Raw genomic sequence first — 12049 nt, forward strand, 5'->3', positions numbered from 1 at the left:
TATGTGTCTCTGTCACCTGCACTCACCTCTCTTTTGATTTGACAAATTATTCTTCACAGACACACACTGAGTCAAACATGCAGACTCACACACACATCAGTGCATGTGCGCAAACACTTTTGAGACCAATGCAGACGTTCTGATGCGCGCGCGCACGCACACAGAGAGCTAGGTGGTTGAAAACAGGCCACATGGGTCCATGGAGACAGTCACCCACACCCAGGCAGATTATAGTGCACGTGCTGGGCATAACTACTCTGATTAGACTGGCCTCTTTCTCTCCTTCTGGTACCATGCAAATATTTATCCAATAAACTCCCTTTCCCTCTTTTCTTTGGAAGGACAGCCGTTTCGGCTTTGTGACTCAAAACAAAACACTCCCTGAATAGCAAAACCTGAAGTAAAGAGGCCAGCTTGTTCTTCTTAGAAAACCCCAATGTATTCAGACGACTTCGAACGACTCCAAATCCAAAACCAGACTACATTGAATGGTTGCGTTTCAAGAATGCCGCACACACTGAATGGGAGATTTGGAAAGAGGGGGGATAATGATTTACTATTGAATAAGCCTTGAAGGCATTAGTTTAATATGCTTGTTTGCTATTGTCTATTTTACATCTTATTCAGCATTGGTTTGTAGCACGGACGGACCTGTTATGAAAATGTGAAAGTAGTTACTTTGTTTATGTTGTTTTGTGAAAGGGCACAGACAACACGGAAGAGTTGTTATTGATGTCCTCGCAGAGAAGCGGCATCATCTTTAGTCGCCATGTCACTGTGGTCAAAACAGATGTACTTGAGTGTAAACAACTCTATTTGTCTATGAAGGAGGACATTTCATCACTCATACTGTATACAGTCATTTCACGAGGAGAAAAGATCAAATGTATTTTTTTGTCCCATTTCAGTTGTAATTCATGAACAGTTAGTCCTGAACCACGATTCTATTGAAACATCAAACTTACTTTCATTATTTTTTTACAAATATTTTTTTTTAAGCTGCAAGAAAAAAGAGACATGACAGCACAAGAAACGACGAACCGAACATTATGGGATGGTTTTCTCTTTCTTAGAAAAACAAAAAAATGCAGCACAAGCATCAGGTTTCAACCATCTTGTTGCTTTCACTGGCCTGCCAGTATCCAGCAGCGCAGCTGAGGACAGCCAAGAGTCCCATACTTCCAGGCCTCGGTGTCTTAGCTACTATCACACCACAAACAGACACACACAGACAGACCGACCATGTGAAGATGAGGTTGAGGCCATTGTCATTGGCTACGGGCACCGAGCCGTCGGTTATTAACAAATGTTTGAGGAACATGAACCCGAGGCTAGACTTCCAAAGTAAAGTCAAGTGCAAGGGAAAGTTCTCAAAAAAAAAAATTCTCTCCCTCCCTCTTTCATGGAGGGAACAGAATGTACTGGGAGCTGCAGGCAGGAAGAGAGTGGCTAAGGCCCTAATGATATGGTGCATGATTGTAACCTTGGTGCAGCACAGAACAGCGGCTCACTTCGCTTCTCCAGTGACTGGGAGCGCTTTCACTTCCAAAACGCTTTGTTGTTGGCACCAGTACACGATCTGACCCCTATCTCACTCTTTTCTCTCTTTCTACTCTTCACTTTCTCTCTGTCCTTTTCCTTGTCTTTATGACGCTGTCTTGCTCCTCCATTTTTTTTTTTTTTTTGGGGGGGGGGGTGTGTGTTTTCTATTTTCCACTTGTTTTATCTCCTTTGTCCTCTTCCCTCGCTTTTGTCCTCTCCGGCTTGTCTTCACCTCTCTGCTGCCTCTTCCTTGTCAAGTTTGCAGTGAATCTTGTCCTCTGCCACTCTGTAGGTACCGATCCTTACTGAGTCCCACCTCATATAACCCTCTGACCTGGACCCCTTTCAACAGGGCATTTCAAGGCTTGTATTTTATTTGACCCAGAATTCCCTTTTTCTCTTCCTTTTTGCAGTTGCTCAGTGCCTCCTTTCCCCTTATCTCAATTACATTAGAGTAAAAAAGGGGGAGCCTGAAAGGTTCAGGTGTTCTATTTGAAATATTTCCCTTGTTGTTGAGTACAGTACAGAGGCAACACGAGGTGGGGACATGTTTTTAAGAAGAATGACTTCAGATGGTGGGATCTCGGTTAAACCAACGTCTGTCGATCAATTGCCCCGAGGGCAGCGGTAAGTGTTCTCTTTCTGTCCATCCCTCAGTCTCTTGTTTTTCTAACTGCAGTGTTATGGCTGGTTATGAACAGACCTAGTTGTGAGGAATGTGCTCAGGAAAACAGGGGCATTTGTAGCTTCCCCCTTCAGGTTTTTCATAATTGACGAACAAAGCAATGTTCTCTCAGGAATGAAACAGCGTGTTCTATTTGGTCGCCGTTGTAATTGCCTCAGCAGCACCCCCTTCGTCCCACCCCCGACTGCTTCCAAACCTGTTCTTGCCCAATCACCTCCACACCTTTGCCGTTGTTCGATAATAATGAAGACAGATCTTGTGACCACATCGCCTAATCATTCAAAATGTTTGGCATTTGGCACGGTGTAGCAGGTTGGGCGTCTAGAGAAGCCAAAAAATGAAAGGGTGTAGCTCCTCTCGTACCTCGTGGGCACCCAAGTGTGCAGTCTTGTCGCTTCACATTGTGTGCCAGACTCTCATTCCTTTGCCCCTCCGTTAGGCTGGCATGAATGCAGCTAATGAGGCCATAGCTCCGATAAGCGCAGGTATGTTGATTGCCTTGGCAGATGCTGCCTTGCCAGAGTCGCTTTGCACGCACTGCTGGTTCTTAAAAGCGTTTAGCTGGCGCGGTTGGCGTGCGTGTCTGAGAGTGGGGAGGCTGGGACCGACCTGGCACAGCAATATGGGGGCAACTGCCAAGACGGGAGTCCAGCCCACTGGGGCCATTTGGACCAGGCCTGGCCCGAGATCAGAGCACTTTCAGCTGTTCTGACCCAAGAGACTTGACTTTGAGACACTCAAGAGGGAATGTCATACGTGAATACCAGACTAAACAGGCAACATCTGAATGATGTTACACGAAACAGTAAAAAAATATATATAATCGAAAGGTGTTTTGGCCTAGGACTGGACAGGCAGTTCTGGGAACCACGGCAAATACATTCGGCATTATTTTCAATTGACAATAATAGACTCCCGACGATCCCTAAAAGATGACAAAACCACCAGACCTCATGAAAGAAGAGAATAATTCAACCGCTTTAGCGAAACTCTTTGATTTTAAAATGTGATGTTTTATGAAATAATCACTGCCATGTTTACGCTCACTCGATTCATGTTGAACAAGGCATTTTAATGAATTGTGGGCCGAGTGGTTGGGGCAATACACAAAATGAAAAGAGATTCAAAAGAGAAAAAAAAGAAATGGGCTGTGTTGAAACAGGCCCTAATAACAGTTTAACAGTTTTACCCATTGGAATACAATAGACCAACATTAAAAAGACAGTTGGAAGGATTCAAGTAGGCTTAAGTGTGTTACTCATACACACAGACACAAGATTTAGGACTATTATACTTTGATGCCTAGTGTGTTGGTCATTGACGTTGGTGATTCAGAAAATCAGTCCCTTTAGTAGTCATTTTTCTGTACTCCCAAGTTCGGCCCCTTTCCTTCTTCTCACTGCTAGAAACTGCTGTGCTTTTAGACGTGATGATCATTGAATGTGGAGGAGGGGGGCCAGAAGGAAAGGTATGGAGGAGGGTGGAGATGGTTGTAGACCAGGACCTGAATCATGCATGAGAGGAAAGCACCAACGATTTCATAGAAAACATGAGGACAAAAAACAAACATATAGGTGTCACATGGATTATTTAATAAAAAGTGTTGTGGTAATAGGTTGAGGACTAATCTCCCCATTTTAAAAGTTTTTTAACATGCAATACAAAAGCCTGCTGATATTCCTGGTCTGACCGAATATATGGACTGCATTCACGACGTGCAGTTGTAAAGCTTGTACAGTGCCTTCAGGAAGTATTCACACCCCTGGACTTTTCCCACATTTTCTTGTTACTAAGTGGGATTAAAATGGATGTAATTATTTTCTATCAACAGTCTACAAAAAACACTGATAGTAGAAGAATTCAAACATTTGTTTAAAAAAATATATTAAACATTTTTTTAAATACACTAACAGTTAAGTTTGGACACACTACTCTTAATATTGTTTACTATTTTCTACATTGTATAATAATAGTGAAGACATCAAAACAATGAAATAACACATGGAATCATGTTGTAACCAGAAAAGTGTTGCACACTCTTGGCATTCTCTCAACCAGCTTCATGAGGTAGTCACCTGGAATACTTTTCCAAGAGTCTTGAAGGAGTTCCCACATATGCTAAGCATTTATTGGCTGCTTTTCCTTCACTCTGCGGTTCAACTCATCCCAAACCATCTCAATTGGGTTGAAGTCGGGTGAAGTCGGGTGATTGTGGAGGCAAGGTCATCTGATGGTGACAGGTGGTCCTGTGTAGCTCAGTTGGTAGAGCATGGCGCTTGTAACGCCAGGGTAGTGGGTTCGATCCCCGGGACCACCCATACGTAGAATGTATGCACACATGACTGTAAGTCGCTTTGGATAAAAGCGTCTGCTAAATGGCATATATTATTATTATTATTATATTATCTGATGCAGCACTCCATCACTCTCCTACTTGGTCAAATAGCACTTACACAGCCTGGAGGTGTGTTGGGTCATTGTCATGTTGCAAAACAAATGATCTACCACTAAGCGCAAACCAGATGGGATGACGTATCGTTGCAGGATGCTGTGGTAGCCAAGCTGGTTAAGAGTGCCTTGAATTCTAAATAAATCACAATATCACCAGCAAAGCACCATTACACCACCACATCCATGCTTCATGGTGGGATCCACACATGCAGAGGTAATCTGTTCACCTACTCTGCGTCTCACAAAGACACAGGGGTTGGAATCGACCATGCGTGAATCAGGTCTTCAGTCTCCTCTGAACAGTTCATGTTGAGTTGTCTGTTACTTGAACTCTGAAGCATGTATTTGGGCTGCAATCTGAGGTGCGGTTTATTGCCTGTTTTCTGGGGTTGATACCTCTGCTGCAGAGGACAAGTTCATTAGAGTTAACTCTGGGTCTTCCTTTCCTTTGGCGGTCCTCATGAGAGCCAGTTTCTCCGTAGCCCTTGATGGTTTTTGCAACTGCACTTGAAGAAACTTTGTAAATTCTTGAAAGTTTCCAAATTGACTGACCTTTTATGTCTTTAAAGTAATGATGAACTGTTTCTCTTTGCTTATTTGAAATCTTCTTGGACTTGGTCTTTTACCAACTATGGCTTGTGACAACACCACTAAATGGCTCAAACGCATGAGGAAGGAAAGAAATTCCACAAATGATCTTTTAAGAAGGCACACCTGTTAATTGAAATGCATTCCAGGTGACTACCTCATGAAGCTGGTTGACAGAATGCCAAGAGTGTGCAAAGCTGTCATCAAGGCAAAGGGTGGCTACTTTGAAGAATCTTACATTTTTTTGCTTACTACATGATTTCATATGTGTTATTCCATAGTTTTGATGTCGTCACTATTATTCTATAATGTAGAAAATAATAGAAAACAAAAACAATCCCTGGAAAGAGTAGGTGTCCAAACTTTTGACTGGTACTGTATATGAAAAATAAAACTGGCTCTTGATTACATAAGTATTTAGTCAGTACATGTTAGAATCACCGTTGGCAGTGATTACTGGGGTGAGTCTTACTGGGTAAGTCTCTATGAGCTTTCAACACCTGCAACATTTGCCAATTTATGTTTTGCAAAATTCTGCAAGCTCGTTCAAATTAGTTGTTAATTGCTGGACAACCATTTTCCGGTCTTGCCATAGATTTTCAAGCAGAAGTCAGAACTGTAACTCGGCCAGTCAGGAACATTAACTGTCTTCTTGTTAAGCAACTCCAGTGTAGATTTGGCCTCGTGTCTTATGCTATTGTCCTGCTGAATGATGAATTACTCTCCCAGTGTCTGATGGAAAGCAGACTGAACCAGGTTTTCCTCTAGGATTTTGCCTGTGCTTAGCTCTATTCCGTTTCATTTTTATACTGGAAAAACTCATCAGTCCAAGCATACCCATAACATGATGCAGCCACCAGTATGCTTGAACATTTGGGGTGTGGTACTCATATGTTTGGGGCAAATCCAATATCACTTTAAATTCAGGACAAAAAGTGTATTGCTTTGCAACATTTGCCACCATGCTCAAAGGGAAATTCAATGTCTTTTTATTTTTACCCACCTACCAACAAGTGCCCATCTTTGCGAGGCATTGGAAAACCTCCCTGGTCTTTGTGGTTGAATCTGTGTTTGAAATTCACTGCTCAACTGGGGGAACTTAGATAATTGTATGTGTGGGGTACAGAGAACAGGTTGTCATTCAAAATTATGTTCAACACCAGGGGATAAAATGAACACCTGCAAAATCCGGGTAGATTTAGCTAATGGTGGGGAAAAATGTCTACTTCACCAGCCACATTGGCGGGTGGTCTATTTGTTGGGCTCTACAGTGCAAGCATTACATTCGTATTTGTCAAAAGCAGTGGTGGAAAAGGTATCCAATTGAGTAAAAGTAAAGATACCTTTAATAGAAAATGACTGAAGTAAGTGAGTCACCCAGTAAAATAATACTTGAGTAAAAGTATGTAGTTTTAAATGTATTTAAGTATCAAAAGTAAATGTAATTGCTAAAATATAAATAATTATTAAGCAAATCAGACGGCACCATTTTCTTAATTTACGGATAGCCAGGGGCACACTCCAACACTCAGACATAAGCTCTGTTGTTTTTCAATGTTATTTTGAATCTGCTGCTTCAACTGATAACGAATAAACGCGGTCTACTACTAGTCACATCCCAAATCTCACAGACAGTGACATGGCTCAAGTGGCTCTGTTACCACGGTAGCCTCCCACCCTTAAAGGGGCGGCTGAAAATTCTGTCAGATATTTTGGTTAAGACTCGGATCTGAAATTAAATTGAGCGATCTACCACATTTGCTTCTTACAAATACATTTCTTGTTTTAGAAACATTACAAAGCATGGTCATCAGTTTTTTTTAAATGTTATGGTGTACAAATATTTTGGCTGGTGATAAAAACAGATTGGCTGGTGGGGCAAAAATTTACATTTTGGGCCCTGTTAAACACTAATATTGCACACAGAGTCCATGCAACTTATGTGGCTTAATGTGCACATTTTTACTCTGGAACATATTTAAGCTGACCATAACAAATTGGTTGAATACTTACTGACTTCAGACATTTCAGCTTTAGGCCAGTGACACAAATCTCAATTGAAAATGATGTCTTAACACAACAAAATGTGGACACGGTCAAAGGGTGTGAATAGGGCTGTTAAGGTGACCATATTATCGCCACACCGGCAGTCACTAGTCACAACAACAGTCAAATTCCACTTGAGCGTTTTGTCACGGTTATTAGGCTTCTCCAAGCTCTGATGCTGCTGATGGTCATTAGTAGCCTACCAAACTCGCTAACTACCTGGTACTCAGCACATTTAATCCGCTTTACAACTGGTGTAGAGCCTAACTGGCATACATGCACAGTGTGTGAGTTTCCAGTTTGAGGAAGATAATTCTCACCATAAAAATGCAACTTTACAATAAATGCATTACATGCATAATTACATTTGCGGTCACTTTTGAGAATGGTGTTTTCCTGCTAATTGAACATTCACGCTTATAGCCTACTGCCGTGTGTGCATTACTGTGCTAATAATGTGAAGAAATAGCTTTAATAGTTAATCAACATTTTTAGCTAAATGTTCTGATCTGTTGCGTCAGACTCATTGCTTAAAATGTTTTTTTTTTTTTATGCTAGTGGTTGTATTAATTTGGGGTCTATCGCATCCCACAACTGTCCCAGACTATTTGAGTATTTATTTATTGTTCAGAATATAATAGGTCAATGTTTGTTCTATGGGGGATAGTAGATGGACATAGGCTAATGCTTTTGCTGTTCGTTAGCCCTACTCATGTTCTTGTCTGACAAAGTAAACGTGGACAGTTCTTCCAAAAGCTTCAATACATGCCTCGGAATTGGATAAGGACGTGCATCACAACTAGTTGCATACAGTGCTTCTGGAATGTATTCAGACCCCTTCACTTTTTCCACATTTTGTTACATTACAGCCTTAATCTAAATTTGATTGAATATTTTTTTCCCCTCATCAATCTACACACTACCCCACAATCACCAGTTAAAAAATAAAAAATGTCCACTTTAAAAATTAAATAAACGGATACCTGCTATGAGACTTGAAATTGCGCTCAGGTGCATCCTGTTTCCATTGATCATCCTTGAGATGTTTGTACAACTGATTGGAGTCCATTTGTGGTAAATTCAATTAATTGAACATGATTTGGAAAGGCAAACACTTGTCTATATAAGGTCCCACAGTTGGTAGTGCATATCAGAGCAAAAACCAAGCCATGAGGTCGCAGGAGTTGTCCGTAGAGCTTAGAGACAGGATTTTGTCAAGGCACAGATCTGGAGAAAGGTACCTAAAGAAAATCTGCAGCATTGAAGGTCCCCACCAACACAATGGCCTCCATCATTCTTAAATGTAAGAAGTTTGTAGCCACCAAGACTCTTCCTAGAGCTGGTCGCCAGGCCAAACTGAGCAATCGGGGGGGAAGGGCCTTGGTCAGCGAGGTGAACAAGAACCCAATGGTCACTCTGACAGAGCTCCAGAGGGACAACCATCTCTGAAGCACTCCACCAATCAGGCCTTTACGGTAGAGTGGCCAGACGGAAGCCACTCTTCAGTAAAAGGCACATGACAGCCTGCTTGGAGTTTGCCAAAAGGCACCTAAAGGTCTCTGCCCATGAGAAACATTCTCTGGTCTGAAGAAACCAAGATTGAACTCTTTGGCCTGAATACCAACTGTCACGTCTGGAGGAAACCTGGCACCATCCCTATGGTGAAGCATGGTGGTGACCGCATCATGCTGTGGGGATGTTTTTCAGCGGCAGGGACTGGGAGACTAGTCAGTATCGAGGGAAAGATGAACAGAGCAAAGTACAGAGATCCTAGATGAAAACCTGCTCCAGAACACTCGGGACCTCAGACTAGGACAAATGTTCAACTTACAACAGGACAACAAACCTAAGCATACAGCCAAGACAACGCAGTAGTGGCTTCCAGATAAGTCTCAATGTCCTTGTGTGGCCCAGCCAGAGCCCGGACTTGAACCCGTTCGATCATCTCTGGGGACACCTGAAAATAGCTGTGCAGTGACGCTCCCCATCCAACCTGACAGAGCTTGAGAGGATCTGCAGAGAAGGATGGGAGAAACTCCCCAAATACAGGCATGCCAAGCTTGTAGTGTCATACCCAAGCAGACCCGAGACTGTAATCGCTGCCAAAGGTGCTTCAACAAATTACTGTAATCTGTGTTTTTATTTTTTATTTTATACATTTGCAAAATGTATGGGGTATTGTGTGTAGATAGATGACGAAAAAAACAATTTAATCCATTTTAGAATAAGGCTGTAATGTGGCAAATTGTGGATAAAGTCAAGGGGTCTGAATAATTTCCAACTGCAATGTAACTAAATGAAGCATATAGGAGTACTTGTTTCTTTGTTAACCGCTCAACACAGAATAGCCGCATGTGCGCACTTCCTCAAATAGTTTGGAGAAAATATCCTTTATTTTATTGAGCTATGTTCAATTATATTCTTCATGCTATAAAATAATGCCACAGAATTCTAAGCCAGTCTTACCTTCTAAATGAACTAGTGAAGCCCACAGCCATATGGCATTGCCAGATCCGGGCCTAACATGAGAACAACTGAGTATGCTCTTCTGTTCTTCTGAAATAGGTTACATTTTCTTCATATCATGTTTCCTTAGACCTGTTTAAATAACTAATGGATTTATTGTGATGGTGTAGGCCAGAAATATTATTTGGGCCCCCGACAGCCCCCCAAATTAATTATGAATATTTGTTTTTGACCCCAAATGCATTGTCCCAAGAAGGAAGTACCTAAACAATGCAATAGTTACATTTGAACTTGCTTCATGAGGAGAGAGAATGCAGGAGTCAACTAATAAAGCAGGCAGCGGAACATTTTGTGGTGCTGCTGAAATGTAAAGCTGGAACCGCAGCGCAATCAATAGGTGAACAGTGCCTGGTGCTGAAAATATAGCTGACATGTTATATCAGTGTTGCCCAGCAACATATGGAGAAAAACTACACCAGTCAAGTAATTCATTTCAACAATCTTCATTGTAATTTGGCTTTACAAACAACAAGAGGGCTTATGCCTATATAAAATAACTAAACTGGCTGAGGTAGGCTTAGACTATGAGGCTTAACAGAATATTTCACAAAAAGATATAGACTAATAGAAGTGGGCTTTTTTTTAAAAATAGGCCTACTTACATTTTGTAACTGGCCAAAACTGTAGCATACATAATAAACAGAAAATACTGTCAGATTGAGATCTAAATATTCCTAGATAAGCACTCACAATAATGTTAGTATTGACTAAATACAGCCATATAGGACGCTAAGTTACTCACTTAATGGGAAAAGTTGCATTTCCCCTCGGACACGATCTTGTGGATGTCTGGTAAAGATGGATGTGATTTTGACCTCGATTGACTTGTGAAAGCCGGTTCCTGTTGTGAGTCTATATTGTGTTCATAGAGGAAAATGAGGACTTGCAGAGATTTAAGTCGATTCAAACATTGTTAGCACATAAAATACACATTTATATACTGTGCTGTATTCCTCTGAGCATTCCACCCAAAACACACACAAGCACTCCTGAGTGCATTCCCTGCTTTGTCTCGATGTCTGGAATTAAATAATTTCAGTTTGAATTGCGGCCTCATTCAGCGAGGGTATCGGACTGAGAGGATCGCATACAAACACTATCTTTTGGCATGATGTCGTCTTCAAATCTGGTGGAGAAGTTGTCAGCTGCATGATGAAAATCTTCCACCTCCGTGACAATGCTGCGGCCTGGACCCTCTGCCTGTCGTTTCCAAATCGAATGACTCAAGCTTCCTAGTAAAGGCCTCAAGTTTTTCCACCATGTCCACAACAGTTTTCCCTCTTCCTTGTAACTACATATTTAACCTGTTTAAGTGACAGAATATGTCAGCCAAAAAAGGTGTGTGTGTGTGTGTGTGTGTGTGTAGCTTGCAGTTAAGGCTTCAATGTTTCTGTGTTGGGCCTCTTGTCTGGGACGGGAAGGCCACTTTGAAATTCCATGCTTCGACTCAGAATGACGTCTGAGATTTAATAATTTGCTAACAGCAACATAATCATTGCAAATACGACACACTTGCTTGGCATTGGGAAAATATGGAAAGATGAATGCATAACTCTGTACGTTCTTCCCAGAAACTTCCATTTTCATTTTCCGCCTTTCTTTTGATACTTTTTGAGAGCGACATTTTCTCTTGCTATCCAGCTAATTGTTTTGAAAGAATGTTGTGTAGCCTAGTGTAGCCTACTGTAGGCTACGTAGACCTGTTTTTCCCCACCAATCAACGCACTTAGAAATAGACAAAAAGAATAATTGAATAGAGACCATGGTGATTTTATGAGCTTAATCAGATCGAAATGATTGTTATTGTCACTGAATGTATTATGTACTAATCATGTGTAAAATGTTTTTCAATTTGTAGTGTAGGCCAATTAATTGTGGTAATATTATGTACTAATTATGATCTGGCCCGCTGACTATTAGTTGATAGAATTGTTGGGACAAAGGCGAAATCTAGTTGACCAACACTGGTGTAGGCTATATTGCATGGATTTATTAGACTTTTTGACATGAAAATGTTCCAAAGTTCTGCATCAGGCTGTGTGTGATAGCCAGGAGATGCTAAATGTGTTTGTTAATTAATGGTAAATTACTGTGAGACCGGAAGTTATTATTATCACTGGCTGACCAAATTTCATGACCGGCACAACCCTAGGTGTGAATACTTTCTGAAGGCACTGTACACACTGAGTGCACAAAACATTAGGAACACCT

At 41.4% G+C, this 12049-nt stretch overlaps 1 protein-coding gene across 3 annotated transcripts in view; it reads left to right on the plus strand.

The window, feature by feature from the left end:
* The window catches only part of LOC124046267 (leucine zipper protein 1-like), an 83602-nt gene that overhangs the window by 40164 nt on the left and 31389 nt on the right, over positions 1-12049 (plus strand). The window contains exon 1 of one of the 3 annotated variants that reach the window (XM_046366440.1): positions 2109-2169. The exons of the other annotated variants lie outside the window; for them this stretch is intronic. The gene's annotated coding sequence lies outside the window, so the exon portion shown is untranslated. Of the gene's footprint in view, positions 1-2108; positions 2170-12049 lie in introns of those variants that run through there. 3 annotated transcript variants of the gene reach the window in all.

The sequence above is a fragment of the Oncorhynchus gorbuscha genome, linkage group LG10 (genome assembly GCF_021184085.1).
Source record: "Oncorhynchus gorbuscha isolate QuinsamMale2020 ecotype Even-year linkage group LG10, OgorEven_v1.0, whole genome shotgun sequence".
Classification (NCBI taxonomy): domain Eukaryota; kingdom Metazoa; phylum Chordata; class Actinopteri; order Salmoniformes; family Salmonidae; genus Oncorhynchus; species Oncorhynchus gorbuscha.